General features: G+C 46.2%; 1 long non-coding RNA gene across 1 annotated transcript; it reads left to right on the top strand.

The window, feature by feature from the left end:
• The first annotated feature begins 1,328 nt into the window (after positions 1-1,328).
• On the top strand, positions 1,329-16,084 carry LOC140578409 (uncharacterized). Its single transcript, XR_011982573.1, has 3 exons — positions 1,329-1,380; positions 15,789-15,886; positions 15,983-16,084. It is a non-coding gene; the product is annotated as an uncharacterized lncRNA (long non-coding RNA).
• The last annotated feature ends 366 nt before the right edge of the window (positions 16,085-16,450 follow it).

Raw genomic sequence — 16,450 nt, 5'->3', positions numbered from 1 at the left:
CTACGCCGGCATTGTTTTGCCGCTGAGAACCGCCCACGGCGGCATCATTCCTGTTGCTTCATCTCCCTTCCAGGATTCTGGCTCCTGCTCACTGGATGCAGTGCAGCACTCCCACACAGAGACGCTCCTGAGCGTGCGCAGGTACGCAGCGGAGCACTGCGAACCCAGCTCCTGAAGATCCCGCGGTTCCAAATGCTTCCGGATCCTCTCTCTTCTTCCCTCTACTATAAATACGCTGGTATTTATAGACGGTGATAGGCACGCCGATTTTGTGATTTCAGGCGGTAAGAGTCACCCACGTGGAAGTCTGCCTGAGCTCGCGTCCTCTGTCTGTCCTCCTGGTTTATATTCCAGTGGCTTCGCTTTATTTTTCAGGGCTGTAGTACGGACCCATGTGAGGCGGGTCACTGGATGAGCCACGCCTGCCCAAGTTTCTCCTCCTAACACACACTTACTTCAGTAATTTGCACTGCCGCATTACGCATGGGCTGTCTGCAGCACCCTCCCGGGTGTATGCTGCCCTGGAACGGTCGCTGAGTAATGTACCTTTACCAGAAACTGCAGTCAGAACAAGAGAACAGCCTATTGTTTGAGCTCTGTGAGAGTTCAAGCCTGTTTTTTGTTGTTGTTTCATTGTTTCCCATGAGTCATTTTCAGATGGTCATGTGACTTGTGTTCTCTTTAACAACACAGCCTTCCTCCATGGTATCTTGTACCTCTCTTACTAAGCTAACGTTAAATCTCCGTTCATGATAATTTATCTAGTTGGTAAATCTAACGGGCCCCGGAAAATATCCAGCGTGTTGCTGAAGCCTTAACTTAGGAAAGTTCTTCTCTGGTTTTTTAAATGTTGCAGAGCTAGACTGGTGTAGAGGACCTGCACCCTCAGCCAGCCTGTGGCATGAGAAGCGTGTTCAAGTCAGGAGAACCACAGGAGACCCAAGAAATTGGGTGGGGGGGGGGGGAGGCGCTCCATTTTCAAAAGCAAGCTGTGATTGATGGGGGCTTAAATAACATTTTACTGGGGACTGAGGTTTCTCTGCATTTCATTTCCCAGTCTACAACATAGCGACCCAGCAGCCATCTGTTTAAATTAGACAGTTTAACATACTAAGTAAAACACTGAAAAGAACAGAAATAATCCTGAATTTTTTCAACTGCAGCTGCACTTGACATAAAATATCTCCTGTCTTATATGATATAAGCTGCTGTAGTACCTGTAGCTGTTAATCTGTACTTTTTAAACGGTTGTTAATAAATAATAAACTTCCCTCATTTTTAGCCTCCAATTAGCATTCACTGTGTATGACATGTACAATTAACTGTTGTTCCGCAGATTTTCAGCAGTGGCAGAGCGAGACGAGCCGAGGGTGACATCAGGTTAGTCTCACCCTCTCATCTGAATCTCTCCACACTTGGTAGCCATGCTGCTGATTGCATTTATATGGGTCTATTTTCTGACCTCTTTCACCTCGTTAAAGGGACCCCTGTCACCCTGAGCCACTGCACAGGCTCCCTCGGTTATGCATTATTTAGCAGTGACAGTCATTCATCAGAGGTCAAAGGGGGCCATGGTCTTAACAATGAGTGACGGCCGAGATGACTGACATGTCCCATTGTTTCCTCACTCAGTGGGGGGGGAGTGTGAAGCTAATTAACATCGCTGCTCGTTATCTGCACTAGTAGATCTCTTCGCCGTTGGCTGTTCTTGCTTATCAGATATTGACGTACACCCACAAAGCCACGCCGCTGACTGCTTGCCAATGGCTCCGTAACTGAGAAACACTGGAGCATTGCAGTGACCAGCACAGAACCCTGACCTCAAACCAGCAGAATGTGTTCAGAACAAACTGGAACGTAGAACTAGGGCAGGACAGTGATGTTCAGTGGAGGAGCTCAGTAAAGCGTTACAGCAGAAGTAGAGCACAAGTAAGCTATCTTTCTACCATTTATGTTTGAGCCAATAAAATGAGTATTTAGCATTTAAATAGGTTACAGCTTAAATCCTCTCCCCCTTCTCTGTGCATATTTTTTTATCCTGGCATCTGAAATGACATCACCTTCTCCTGAACGTCACCACATGTGGTACTTGGTGACCCGGGTGGCAACACGCTGAACAGATGCAGCCCCCCCCCTCACTGGCTTGGAGTGACCCCTTTCCATTTAATATTCTGAAAGACAGCTTGCAGTGGAGGCTTTCACAACCCCAAGTACAGTCAGAGGATATCTAAATGCAGTGGAGAGGAGGTGGAAGATGAAATGGCACTGTATATACTCACTGCATAACAAGGAGCTCAGTCATGGCGAAAGCGCCATACACTGCTACTTAGTGCAGTGATGTCTGCAATCTGCACTGCACCACCTGAGCCACAGAAAGGCCCCTATCAACAGCCCCCACCTTCCTCCATTTGAGCTAATGAAATCAGGAAGTATCAGACGGAAGGAGGCTGACAGCCTAAGGCCCTGCTAATGTAGAAGCTGTCTCAGGAGACTCCTAGAATCCACCACTTTCCCCATTCACCTCTCTTCCCAAGCCCAAAACCGTCAAGCTCTGTAGACAGGCCAAGGCTCACTGGACAGCGGCTGCTGGCTGCCTCTGGATCCCCAAGGCGGGCATTTGGGAGACAAAGTTGTTGATGACGAGAGATGGTATATGCATGAAGGTCACAGGAGATGGTGCATTATGAGAGCGGTGTTGGGTTAATGGGCCAGCAAAGTTCAGTAGGATATCTAATGAGGTGCAGTTGTCGTCCGATTTCTTCTCGGAAAACTCCGGGTTACTGTAGGGTATTGTACAGAGCTGACTGCTACCTCTGCAATGGGACTCTGAACAGAGCCTGAAAACCCAAAGGTTTTGCTTTTGTACAGAACACAGTGCAACTTAGAAGAACATTAAAAGCCAAGGTTAGTGAGATGTCAGGTATGTGTGTATGTGAGCTGCTCATCTTACCCATGGGGGACTGTGACTGTCACACTTAAATGTGTTTTTGCTTTCTCTGTCTGCCTCGAAGTTGTTCTTGAGATGCTTTCCAACGGCAGGATAGTGCCTTTAGTCGTCAGCTGGGCCCTACTGCAGACTGTAATGAAGACATCTGCTCGTTTTGTTGCAAACAGTGTGAAAGTAAACAGAGTCTCCCAGCCATCTGTTGCAGCTTGAGCAGCGGGAGCTGGCACGTGTCTCAGAGGGCAAGGGGGCAGGGCGCGGCAGGAACCTGGGGGAATAGTGGCCATCTCGCTTGATGCCAGTCACACTGGAGTTGCCCATTCCTGCAACGCTCATGACGAGCACTGCGAGTCACTGGGGCACCCAGCAGGCGGTGGCATTTGATTAAAGGCACTGGTGAAACAGTCCTACCAGCTGCCCACTGTAATAACTTGAACGATGAAGGACTCGAGGGTAGGCATGTTGATGAAACAGAAAAGGGGTTTACTGAACTAAATGATCAGGGTAAACAAACAGGATCGCAAGGGAGCAGAATCGGAAGAACTAGAACTAGGAAGGGCACAAGCAACAGGAGGGTTTGACGTTAATGACTGGACTGGGGAACACAGGACTGGGAAGCACATATATGTGGGACTAACAAGGGAGCTAACGAGAGGCAGCTGGGAGAGATTTCCACATGAGGGTTATGAACAAGAAGCAAGACAAGAGGGATAAGCAAGTAACAGGGCCTGTAAGGGCTGACAAGGAGGAGACGGGCAGGGATATGACACTTATTTCATTGTGTCCTGTCTTCATGCTAGCCTTTCTGAAACTTAACCAGCATCCCTTGCCAGCAGCAGTATACACTGAATTCTGGTAACAGCAAGCAAAAAGCTCAAGTGGCATTTTGGGGAATGCCTTGGCTAGACGTGGTTGTCACACTATACTGAATGGAGAAGAACAACTGATAAAAAGTCAAGTTTGGATTTAATTTATAATTATATTGAAATCAGTTTGGATCCAGTACATTGTGTCCTAGTGAAAACCCCTGCTGGAAAGATGGAAGAGGGATAGATGAGAAAAGACAGAATGGCCCAGTTCTGCTGGATCAGGCTCTTCTATTCTCACCAGTCAAAACTTGAAATGACATGTACACGCATTTCATTTATTATATAAATCATCAGAAGTGGTTATGACTGACAGTAAAATGTGCCCGAGGTGTTTTGCATTATGTTTTAAGAAACATTCTAGGAAGATGCCAAGTCAGGCCTTTTTAGTGTTTATGCTAACATCTGCCCACCTTAATGATGTCCTGAGATCTTAGTCATAGACTTTTACATGGCAGGCAGGCTTTTGTTGTCTTGCATATAAACATGTGAGCAAAGCAGGGCTAGATTAGACAGCGCCCATTTTTATGGAAATAATCTGCACTGATATGACTCAGAGTGCAGATCTTTTCATGGTTCATTCTCTCTGCAGAAATCAAGGTGCTCCGTGCATTCCCACATAGTCGGGCAGCGCTGAACTAGACAGGCTTGTGGATTCGGGGAGCAGTCTCACAAACCGCATCCAATTTTCTCAGCTTATCTGCGCTGCAGTATTGGTATTTTTGGTAACACTTTCTCTACAGGGCCCTATGTAGGAACATGCCTCACAGCATCTTTGGCACAGCATAAACATTTATAAATGCTTGTATCAACATTAAAACTGCTAGACTGCAGTTTCTGTTATGGATACTGCATAAACACAAAAAATATTATATAAATTCTGGGGATCAGATCTTTTGCACAAACTGGTACCACATCCATAAACTTGAATAGCACCCAGCATAGTGACCATATATGCAGCCTTGTATGCTGAATAGATAAGGCAGCTGCTGCAGCCTTGTTCAGTGATCAGCACTTTGACAGCAGTTGGGGCACTAAGATGTTTAGATTCATTAGTCTTACAGCATAAGAGCTTGTTGTGTTGGAGGGACAGGACAGGAGATTAGCGAAGGCCTCCATGTGACGGCATGTGTCACCAGGTGTTGATTGCAGCTGGCTGGGAATCAAACATCTGCTCCAGCCGTTTTGCCTCACTCGCTTCTTGTGAGCATGCTCTCCTTAGGCTCCCTCGCTCCGGAGGGGCTGAGCTGGGAGAGGTCTTTGGTATTGACCAAACAAAGGCACCTCAGGGTGAGGCTAACGTTGTCCAGGCTAGGACCTTCCAGCTCAGCTTCTACTCAACTATCATGCGTGATGCTATGTCGCAATGTATAGGCATTTTTTTTGGACACACCTCAGAAACATTCCCACGCTTGTGATGTCAGCGCGTGTCTGTCAGCCTGGCTCCCTCTGTCTCCTACACTCGCACGCTTATGCACTTTTAGCACCATTGTCCCACGGTCTGCTTCCCTGTAAGACTCGTCTGCAGAGGACTGAGACGAGAAGCATCTTCCCGGCACAGTGTTTGATGGACCAAAGTCAAAAGGATTAGAGAATGTGCGGGTCAGGATTCTATTGTGGCTGTAGATACCAAAGCCAATAGTGCAGCTTAAAACTTGGCCATGATCCCTTCATTTAAAGACATTTTATGAAGGTATGAAGGTAAAGCAGGGAGCAGGCAGGGATCTTGTTTAAGCCACAGGGCAAAGGGAGAGCACTACGAACAATGAGTGCCGCTCAAAGTGCTTGCATCGTGAGAACGGAATGGATTGTGCTCCGAGGCGCTGTGCAAGGGCTAATTGATTTGAGGCTTGCCTGGGGGCTTTCACCTAAGCGGCACTTAGTTTTGTTCTGTAAGCACTGCAGTACACTTGGATGCGCTACGGGTGCGAATGGCTGCATGGCTTTCAACTGAGGATTTTTCACGCCAGGTGTGCATGCCGGGGGAGTCCTAAGGGGTCCGATGGGCCGACTGTCTCAACTACCTCCACTGTCTCCACTGTCTCCACTGTTCCAGTTTCTTGTTTTTTTTCCCCCCATCAATGACTGTGCGACTGTCCAAACCATCGCGAGTTAGAAGACATCTCCCCCTGGATTATTCACACGAGGAACAAAGCGTGAATTCGTACTTTTAAATATTGCATAAGCTAAAAATATGCCTGATCTTTAGCTGGCAATAGTGCTAAACTGTTTGCATTGATTTTGAAAGCTGGTGAACTGTGTTTGGTGGTGACTCAAGTGTACTGCAGCAGTGACATTAAGCTGAGCCTTTGTGGAAAGAAAGAGGTTAAACACAGGGGTGGTGTTACCTAAGGCAAGTGTAGGCAGCCGCCGGGGGCCCCCAGCAACTAGGGGCCCCATGAAGACAGAATTTCCAGAAGTTACATTTAAGGGATAACATAATACTATCATTTAAATCATGGCAATGTCTGTTATTTGCATTTTTAGTACCAGTTTCCAGGATAGTTGCCTCCCGTTCTGGCTGTATTGGACTATTTGACTTTGAGACTTTGCACTACCCAGCTTTCTTTGACACTGGATGGAGGAAACTGGAGTTTCACTGCCAAGTGAACTGGCACAAAGTAGCCTAACAGAAAAAGGCGCAAAGATACAAGACGAACTTTACATACATCCCGTGTCTTTGGTACTGTCCTGGTACACAGGAGTGGTACACAGATTTTGAATAGAAATGGAGGGATCACAGTTAAACAAGTGTATGCAAAAATTCAAAACTAACCTTAGCGAAAGAGGGAACGGTTCAACTGCATAAATTTGCCCGATCGATCCGCCAGCACGATAGCCACCCCGACCTTGATCGTTTAGTTTTACTGCTAGCACCCTGCGCTTTCATTAGCATATTATTGATGCTTCATCAGTTTCAATTCCCTCTCGTTTCTCTTACGATTCCAAAAAATAGCTCAAATGGCCAACTTAGGGGGGCCGCAACCCATGTCAGCCTGGGGCCCCAGAGAGGTTAGTTCGCCCCTGGTTCAGCAAGCTGCGATATGTCAAGTCCCACATACGCAACTTAAGGGAAGTGTAGTATCTATTAGTATTCTCATCATGTGAATCCAACACTTATTATTCTAGCAGTGTAGCTGTGATCCTGTAATAGAATTACTAACTAAGTTCTGATTCCTGTTTGGACCAACAGTATAATGATCATTAAGGGGGACTGTAAAATCAGTAAACATAATGGGTTTGCACTCCCAAGGGCACTCCCAAGGGCAGTTTTAGGTGGGTTGTTTTCTTTAATACTGTCAAGAACAAGCAACACTTAAGCCCACACACTGACTTCTCTCTTTCAGTGTTCAGTAAAACAGTGATGTCACCCAAATGCAACTGAGACCACAAGCATGTCTGGGTATCTGCATCCTGAGAAACAAAGTGGGACGCACCCCCCGTCAGGATAGGTCTGCGGAAACAAATGTCCCCAAACCTGAGATTCGCTCTTCCCCTGCATAGGTTTCCGTGCCAACATGGCCGCCTTCCCGGAACGGATGAACTCGCAAACAGTTGGCACAGAAACAGCCACAACCACTGAGTCACTTAACAAATGTTTTCGGTGTCTGTCAGTGGCGAAGAAGAAACACCCATCTCGTCAGCTTCGTAACATGTTAGTCAGTTAATGTCAGTGGTTCCCCTACATGCCTCTCTATCAAAGATCCTTTGGGCAGTACCATAAAAGATCGCTCAGGGGCTATATAATGAAGGGCCTGGCTGATGGCACGCACGACGGAGAAATGTTTGGGGCATGGGGGGTGAGACCAGACAGCTTCGGCCACCTTGTCTTGTTTGAAGTGCTCCAGTGTAATTTGCCAATACAAAGCAGTTTCTGCAGTAAATCACTGGTGCTCCAGTCTACTGGGATTCCATCCAAGTGCTTAAGAAGGAGGTGATTCCTGGCAGCGCTGTGTAAACAAAAGGCCTGCTGCCTGCAGAGAGACAGGTGCCGGTCTTCAGCCCTCCTGAGCAAAATGGGTGTTGAGGAGCGAACAATGGTGACAGAAGATGGGATCAACTGGCATTGCCGCCATGGGAAGAACATGCATATTGCAGTGCAGACCCCTCAAGCTGCACCAGTGAGGCACTGATAGAGATGCCGTACCCTGTGAAGAAGCGCTCAAGGAGAACCAGCAGCGCATGAGGTACGGAGTGAGGCCATTTGGGATGCGTGGGTGGCAAAGAGCCTTGCTTCAGAAACAGACTTGTGACCTTGCTTGTTTTACCCACAAGCAGGGTCCAGATTGCTCCAGCACATATCCAGCTGTGCAAATGGGCAAAACTACACTCTACGTATATCAAGGGAGCAACCGCTTAGCTGCTAAATGAGGGTTGTGGTGAATAGCAGTGTAAGATAAATTACTCATGTAAACTGAGGGAGAGCAGGCAATTTCTGTCAAGGATAGACAAACACTTCTCTTCAGGAAAGAGAGACTCAGGTCACTGGTATTGTGCATCTGACCTCACTAAGTAGCAGTGTGATCTGCATCACTGCTGCCTGTCTTTGAGTTGGCCTCCACAATGAAGCAGCTGTCAAACTAGAATGTGTCCTACAGGGATCCAGCGTCAATCCATGTCATGCCATGCTGGCTGTCTGCAGATTGGAATACAAATGCCACATGTTCTCTTTGGTGGGTCGGATGGCCGAGTGACTCTGGGTGGAATCGAATTCATTTGTTTCGGAAATGCCTGGGGCATGCTCATTGACGAGAAGCTGGCAGCTGACAGTATACATACAAACATGTTCATAATGGCCAAACTAATTATCAGATATCTCAATGGTCAGTTATGGGGCAAAGCACATACATCGCCATAATCCTTCATGACATCGTATCCATGTTAAGATGATGACAAACACAATATGGCCAATAGTAAGTGGACGCCCCTAATTCAAGGAATTGGCTAATTAAGCTATGCATATTGCTGATACAGGTATATACTTAAGCACATTAATCTCGAGCAACCAACACTGGCAGCAGAATAGGTGGTCATATAGAGGAGATTAATGATTTACGACTTCATTCACGATCATAGGATGTCATCTTCCCGTCAATTCGGCAAATTTCTTCCATGCTAGAGCTAGAGCAAATTCAGTGGTAGGACACACAAACTCACAGAAAGTGACCTGATTGCCCAGCATCAATGTCCAACCTGAATGGCAGCAAAGTTCCTACATCTAATGCAAAGCCTCACCAGAAGATCTGCTTTTGCCATGAGATGGTATCCATATACTTTTGGCCGCATAATGTAATTTTGAACTGCCGGAGAAACGTATGAGCTGATTACTTAATAATTTAGAGGGCACGGAACGTGTTGGCAGGGCAGCACAGAGACTGATAACGATAATGGAGAGAACAAAGACATGAGTTTATGGCCATGTGTCGCTGGATTATAGCGAGCTTTGTGCTTCCATTCCAGGTGATATGCATTAGGATTTAATACTTTGCTAATACTCTGCTAGATTTGAGAATATGAGACACATCAGATCAATATACGGATGTGTAGAGAGCATGCAGCCTTGTGTTCACATTTGAGCACTGCTGTCTCAAACACCAACGTCATACGCTGCTTTGAAAGAAGAGCCAGACTCTGGCTGTACTGTGGTTCCAACTCTCTGAGTGCATTGGTGTGTGCTGAGAGCAGTGACCTTATTGCATGCTGTAATGTGCATCTTCTCATCACAACAGTCTGCTAATCACTCATTTGCAGAATATTGGTGCTTTTCCACTGGGATACAGGAACCGAGCCGTCCGCATGCCATGCAGTGAGGTTGCAGCAGCATGGTTCCTGCTTACTTCGGTTTTCCACTGCAATACGGTCGGCTTGGTAAGGGGTTGCTGTGTTTGGAGATTGACAGTGACGTAAAACCAAAGAGGTGCTTATTTACATTATTTACTATGTGCATTTTTTTTTTACCGTGTGGTAATTTCCGCTTGCACGTCTGTGAGCATTTTGATCTTATGTTAGCATCAAACACTAGCGGAATTAGCATTACAAATCCATTGTATCCATTGTTTTTTTTTAAGTACAATAGAGTCTCGCTTATCCGAGATAAACGGGCCGGCAGAACGTCGGATAAGCGAAAATGTTGGATAATGGGAGGTGTTAAGACAAAGCCTCTTAAACGTTAAACTATGTTATAATTTTACCCATTACGAACCTAATAATCATGTTTTACAACAGAACAATAGAAAAAATGAACTGAAAAAAATGAACTTACAGTTACAGAATTGTCTGAAGTTAAATACAGAATGTACTGTACAGCCGGGGTGACTAATTAGCTGCGGTACAGTCAGGAGCAACAAAAAATAGACCACGCTCACGCTCGCAACATGAAGTTCTTGTTGCTGATGGATGCGTTTTTTTTGTTTTTTTTTGTGGTGGGACGTCGGATAATTTGGAATGTCGGATAAGCGAGACTCTACTGTAAGTGATTGGAAATCTTCAAGTTTCGAGTTATCAGGAATCCATCAATACATCATGATGCGTGATAGTACTAATAATGAACAATATATGGAAAATGCCCTTTTTTCCTTCAGATAATTAATGCATTTCGACTCACAACGGCAATTCCTCTGTGCATTTTGGCCAATCAGACGGTGATGCAACTAGCTTGGTTTGGTCACGTTTTCGGCCTGATAGTAAGCAGGGCCTTGTCAGTGTGGGTACGGCTTGGGTACGACGGGTACGGCTTGAGTACGGCATGGTTATGGCTTGCATAATTTACAGTGAAAGCGGGTATGGTTCGGACCTCCTGGTACTGCACAGACTCACCCCTCCATGATGCTTTTAAAACCAGCCTTTGCAAAACAAGAGTTAAGGGTTTTTCAGATGAAACCCCTGCAAAAACAAAAAAGAGCCATTTTTACATGAATGTGGGTGTACCTCATTGCTGGCCAACAAATTTCAACTTGATAGGTGTTTTGGCTCTCAGAGACAAGGTGTCTCAGTACCGTCCCTGTCCTGGATTTACTTTACAAAAAATTATATACACTTTTTGCTCCTGCGGCGATGGGCAGAATTTCCATTTAAATATCACACCCACATATGCATAAATGACCCTGTGTGTGGCATCTTATCAGCAAAGGACACCTTGTCAAAAGCTACCGGTTGGGAAAACACAAGGATTACTTGCAAGGTCTATAGCTAATTGCCCTGGAATCACATGGGGGGAGCAGATATGATGGAGAGGAACTTAAATGCCTGTTTATTGTAGTGTGGCACATGGTGGTTTTAATCCTCTCTAAGGGGGCTGACCTTTATTGATTTTATAGTCGGGGTCCTTGCAAGAAATGTTTTTAAAATAAAGGTAAATCTGGAGGCCGTTAGGCTCAAGAGACCAGTAACTATGACCAATAACATCACCTCAACTGAAGCCTTTCTTGGATCCAGGCCCAGTTGAATCACTGCAGGATTGTAGACTTGCAGCTAATTATGACAGCTAGAACTCGCTGGGACCAGTGGTGGGGAGGAACGTATCTGAGTGACAGCCCAATCGATGGGAGGAGAATGGAGGAACATGCACCCCCCACAGCTATTTGTAGATCAATGCTTTCTAAATTACGGCGTGACAGGTGCAGATCCCATCTCACTGGGACTGGGCTTTAGTCAGGTTACCAGGTGACCCCTGCAACCTGAATTCCACATCTCTCTATTACTGTGCTCAGGGGAGCCAGCCATTTATTTTGTCAAATGGCATAAAAGTAAATAACAGATCAGGATTCAAATTAAATTCTGGAATTTTCCATGAATCTGAATAGTGTTTGTGTTTCTAAATAGCACATTCAGTCCAGATACAATTGCTGAAAGCGTATTTGGCTACAGTTTCCTTGGTGAACCTCTTTCACAATTGTGTCTTATCTTGCATCTTCTGCTAGCTAATTCCCTGGGAGTGGGGGTGTATTCGGAGCAATAACGTTTCGGGAAGTCCCAATGGGCACCAGTCGCAAGTATCAATTGATCAAGTCACTTATCTTCACAGCAGTAATTGCCAGTCGGCTGTGACAATTACCGTCGTTGCCCACCCAGGATCCAGCATTTGAGGCGTCTGCATCACTCCTCCGTCCCCTGAATTTTCCCCTGTCAGTTTTCCCTCCTTTCACTAGCCTCAGTCCTGCATAATCCCGATTCCTACTCCGCTCCATCGACGTGTGACGCCCGCTTGTCGCCTGGGCTCCCTCTGAAGCCTTTAATTGAGTGTGTGATGACTCGAGTGGAACTGATGAAGCTCATGGCGTTTCTATCCTGTGCCAGCTGGGTTTCGCACCATTTCAATGTCAGCTTTGCTGTAGGCAGAGGTTTGCATCTCTGAATCTGGCTGGATTCCACGCGACTGCTGATAAAATGCGATCTCGTCCTGAAAGCCTTGAGTTTCCGTTGGTTATCTGACTCCATGTAGACTCAGTGAGACGCATCTTACTTGTATGGCTAACTGGTGTTGAAATACGCTGCTCAGTCCTTTGAACACTGTTATTGTGCTGTACAGGAGACACGCCCTTCACATGAAAAGCCTGCCTCAACCTTTGAAGCTCAGTACAGGCCTGATAAGGAGACGGAGGGAGGGATAGTTTAAAAAAAACATTCTCCTGAGAGCTGTGGGGTGATGTCACCTTTTTCCCAGGAACCTGTGTGAGATCTCAGCTCGCACATTGAAGACGGGAGTCAGACGCCGGTTGCTGATGCATAGACTGACGCCCGACCCCCCCACCACCCTGGGCTAATGGGGTTACTTTGAACCCTAACCCCCAATCCCTAACAGGCCCTTTCAGGGCAAGACAGGGTCGCGTTTGGTGATGTCAGATAACAATAAATCTGCCACAGACAAGCATTGTTAAATTTGTCTGTACCATAAATGCTTGTTTCCCTAGTGGGTACTGTATTAAAGCCCCCCCCCCATAGTGAAAGGAAATGAGGACTGAAGTGTGTAGAAAATTTAAATCTAAATCAGTCATCACAGAAAATACATTTTTCTCTTTTTGGCATTGTCTGCAGGCCAGAATATCTAAAAGCAATTAAATGAAATCTGTGCATCAATTAATCAACCAGTCAATTAAATTCAGTACTGGATATTTTCACAAGCTAGCTGCTGCATTCTGGATGCAAAACATGGAGAGAGGTGCAGTCTTCGTGGATTCGGAATGCTAAACATGTGAGAATGTGGATCGGATGGAAGGCAATGCACAGAAAACTAGAAAGTGAGACACATGCAGAAGCATTTTCATACTGATGCTCTGCTTCCATCTTCAGGCACCAAAACCAAGCCCTTTCTTTAAGGCCCTTTTATGACATCATTAGTTGGGCTTTGAGCAAAGAGGGTCATGGTAAGGTCAAGTGTTCTGCCCTAGGGACCCAATATTGTGTAGCGGTGCTCTGCATACGTATTTAACCCTTGAAGGGTGCAGATCTCAGCCAACCCCCACCGAAGACGACCGAGGGCACAAAAATGTGGGTAGGAGCCCATCAACAGGCCAACTGGGGCAGAGTTTCTATTAAACTGGCAATCAGCGGACTCCATGAAGAACCCCTAGTCTGGTGTGTGTGACGACTGGGTAATTGTGTGTGTGTCTGTGTGTCCGTGTGTGGGTCATGTGTACATTACATTGTGGGGACCAAATGTGATTAAAAAAAAAAAACAAGTTATTTTGACATTGTGGGGACCACCTTTTCGGTCCCCACAAAGGGAAGCTCATTTTAATAAAAACCTGCGACTGCAATGGAAAAATGCCAAAATTTCTGTATTTTGTTTGGTTACTTATGGTCATGGTTAGGGCTGGGTAGGGGTTAAGGTTATCATTGATGGAATTAGGCTATTTTCTATAGAAATGAATGGTGAGTCCCCACAAAGATATGAATACAAATGTGTGTGTCTGAGTGGGGGGGGCATGAGTTCCCTGTGTCTCAGGGTTGTTTATATGCAGAGCAAATTATGTACGGCAGAGAGTTAGGTGGAAGGATACGACCTCTGATCAGCCCTAATCCACTCCTTTGGAAAGGTCAATGCAAACGGCAAGAAGAGTATCACTGAATGAGTACAAATCTCCCGTGAAGGTGACTGGCCACCAGCTTCTGCTCTGTGCATGTCTCCTGAATTCACATACTCCTGAGACTCTGGACAAATTGGAAAGAAATCACCTGCCCTACAGGTCATGTACTGTACTGGTAGTTCATTTTTATATCAACAATGTACAGCCCCCTCATAATTTATCTCAATCCGGAAAGTGTACCTATGTGATCCCAAGGGTCGTCCCAGGAGCCTGATATGTTTTGCTGGGTTTGTCTGGACTCCTGAGTAAAATCAAGAGTGTCCTCGGTAATAAGGTGAGTGAATCTTCCTTAAGGATGCTACTGGCATCTGCAGAAATATCCCGGAAATAGAGGAAGAAGAGGAGCACATGAAGCGAAAAGCCACTTGAGCCGTCGTCTCAGGAGAGGAGGATAACTGGGGCAAACTGGAGACATGGGGGAGGGATGTGTGAACTCGCACTCCGAAAAGGGGAAGACAATTCTGCTGAGTAAGGCAGCTCCATGTGGCTGTGAACAATTGTGATGTCACTTCCTCTGGTGTGTCCAGGGAGGGGAAATCCCGAAAGGAGCAGCAATTTCTCAAATTGCCTGTAAAAATGGGAGTCAGCTGGGGTGACCATCTAATCCGTGTCAGGATGGACACTGAGCTACTTTTACAAACTGCTTAAAAACTGAAAGGCTCCTGTGCTTGAAGTATTAGTTCAGTTCTTCTTGTGCTATTACTGGTTTGTTTCCTTGATTGGACGAATCATCCAGCTGTTTCACATTAACATTAGTGACACATGCATGTTTTTAGGAGACTGACCAATCAGCACACAGCAAGAACTCAGCGCTAAAGCGAAATCCAGGTCTTTTTAATTGAAATGGTCGTTTACAAACCCTGTCCTAGCTCACGGCACCCCCCCATGGCACATTCCTCTACAGACTGCAGGATAACCAGGCTTTTACGAGGTTGTTCCGTGGTTTGTTCACAAGGCACCAACAAAATTTCCCTCAAAATAATTAATGTGGGTCATCATTTAGAGCGGTCTAGAATGAAAACCTTGTAACATTTCTACCACTGTCCGTCACCCCCCCCCCCCTCAAAAAAAACACAGCCCCCATCCCCCCAGGTCCAGTGTTTCACACGTATGGATCATCAAGACACATCTTCTGTATCCCACAGCGAGACCTTTGCTGAGACAGCCTCTTAATTAGGCCACGCTTTTCTTTGAATTCCACATAAAAGATTTTAATCAGTTCTTGTTTTATGCACTACATTTTCAGACCAGATGGGAAGAGCACTGTCGTTTTTTTCCATCTAGGGTGCCCTTAATTGAGGGTATGGGGCATTGCAATGGTGTAAAGGGTGACCACCAGGCCTGACTTTCACTTTCCAGTTGCCTAATTGCCTCTTCCGCTCCGATGCCGGTGCTGCAGGTGAATGCTTAATGTGCGCCTATCATTATCTGGTTTGCATTGCATGCAATTATCATCTGAAATTCGAAGCATCTGCTTTTTATCACCCCTCCCAATTATCTGTGGTGGGTTTCTGTACAGTATTGCCAGTCGGCGCCTTTGGCACTCTGAAGTGTGCATAAATTATTCAGCAATTAAGAGATTTGTGTAATGGGTCTATTTGAAGTAGAGAACTCATTTCCAAATGTGCTTGGAAGCCTTTGCAACAGACTTCAGTGACAACAGAGAGGCAACAGTCACTCCCTCCTGTTGATGCATGAATCAATGGCCACAGAAACCCTCAACATTATGTGCACCCCCCCACCCCCAGCTCCGCCCCGCCTCCACAGCAAACTGAATCTGGCCTTGTCATAACAATGTTATTTTATAATTTTATGTGTTATGCCGGGACATGAAGTACCGTGCGACGCAAATCCACTCATAAAATGTTGCTTTTCTGTTCCCTCCTATTTGAGGTCGCTGTCCTATGCTTGTAATGGGAGCCGCTACTGAAATCGGCGTCGCAGGGAAGCCGCCAGGAGCCCGGTGTGCCATCTTGACTCCCGGTGTGCGGGTGAGGGGCTTTCCCCCTTTCAGCGGCTGTTACGTAACTGTTTGACGTGACCTGTCCAAAAGCATCCTGCCAGCTTTGTTTTTCTTTCTTTCACAGGGATGCTGCCAACACTTGAGGACACCCAGGAGGGGGGGGGGGGGCGGCGGCACCAATGTGGGTCACAGTCAGAGATGGAAGCAGTCACGATAGGGGGTTGGGGTAATGAGAGTCCCTGGTGGTATCCTGTCCTGTTCACTGATGCCCTTTGTAGCAGAGAAGAAGCGATTGCTGATAGAAGAATGTTTTTTTGCTTTTATAGGTCGGGTCAGGCTCTCCATGGAAACCTACACTGGAACAGGTCAGATATCGATGCTGCTTTCTGATAAAGAAAAGGATGCTTTCTAAACATTATAGCTTCCTAACACGTGTCCGAGGTACGGAATTCAGCCTGTCGCATGTGTTTCTCCCAGCAAATGCTTTTATCTGGAATGACCCATTTTCAGACCCATTTAAAGTTTAAAGTACCTCACCCAGTCGCATTACAACGGGGGCCCTTCACTAACGGCTCTGTGTGATCAAACATTG

Source organism: Paramormyrops kingsleyae, chromosome 14 (genome assembly GCF_048594095.1).
Source record: "Paramormyrops kingsleyae isolate MSU_618 chromosome 14, PKINGS_0.4, whole genome shotgun sequence".
Taxonomy (NCBI): Eukaryota; Metazoa; Chordata; class Actinopteri; order Osteoglossiformes; family Mormyridae; genus Paramormyrops; species Paramormyrops kingsleyae.
The sequence above is the reverse complement of the archived record's forward strand: the minus strand, read 5'-3'. Positions and strand labels throughout refer to the sequence as shown.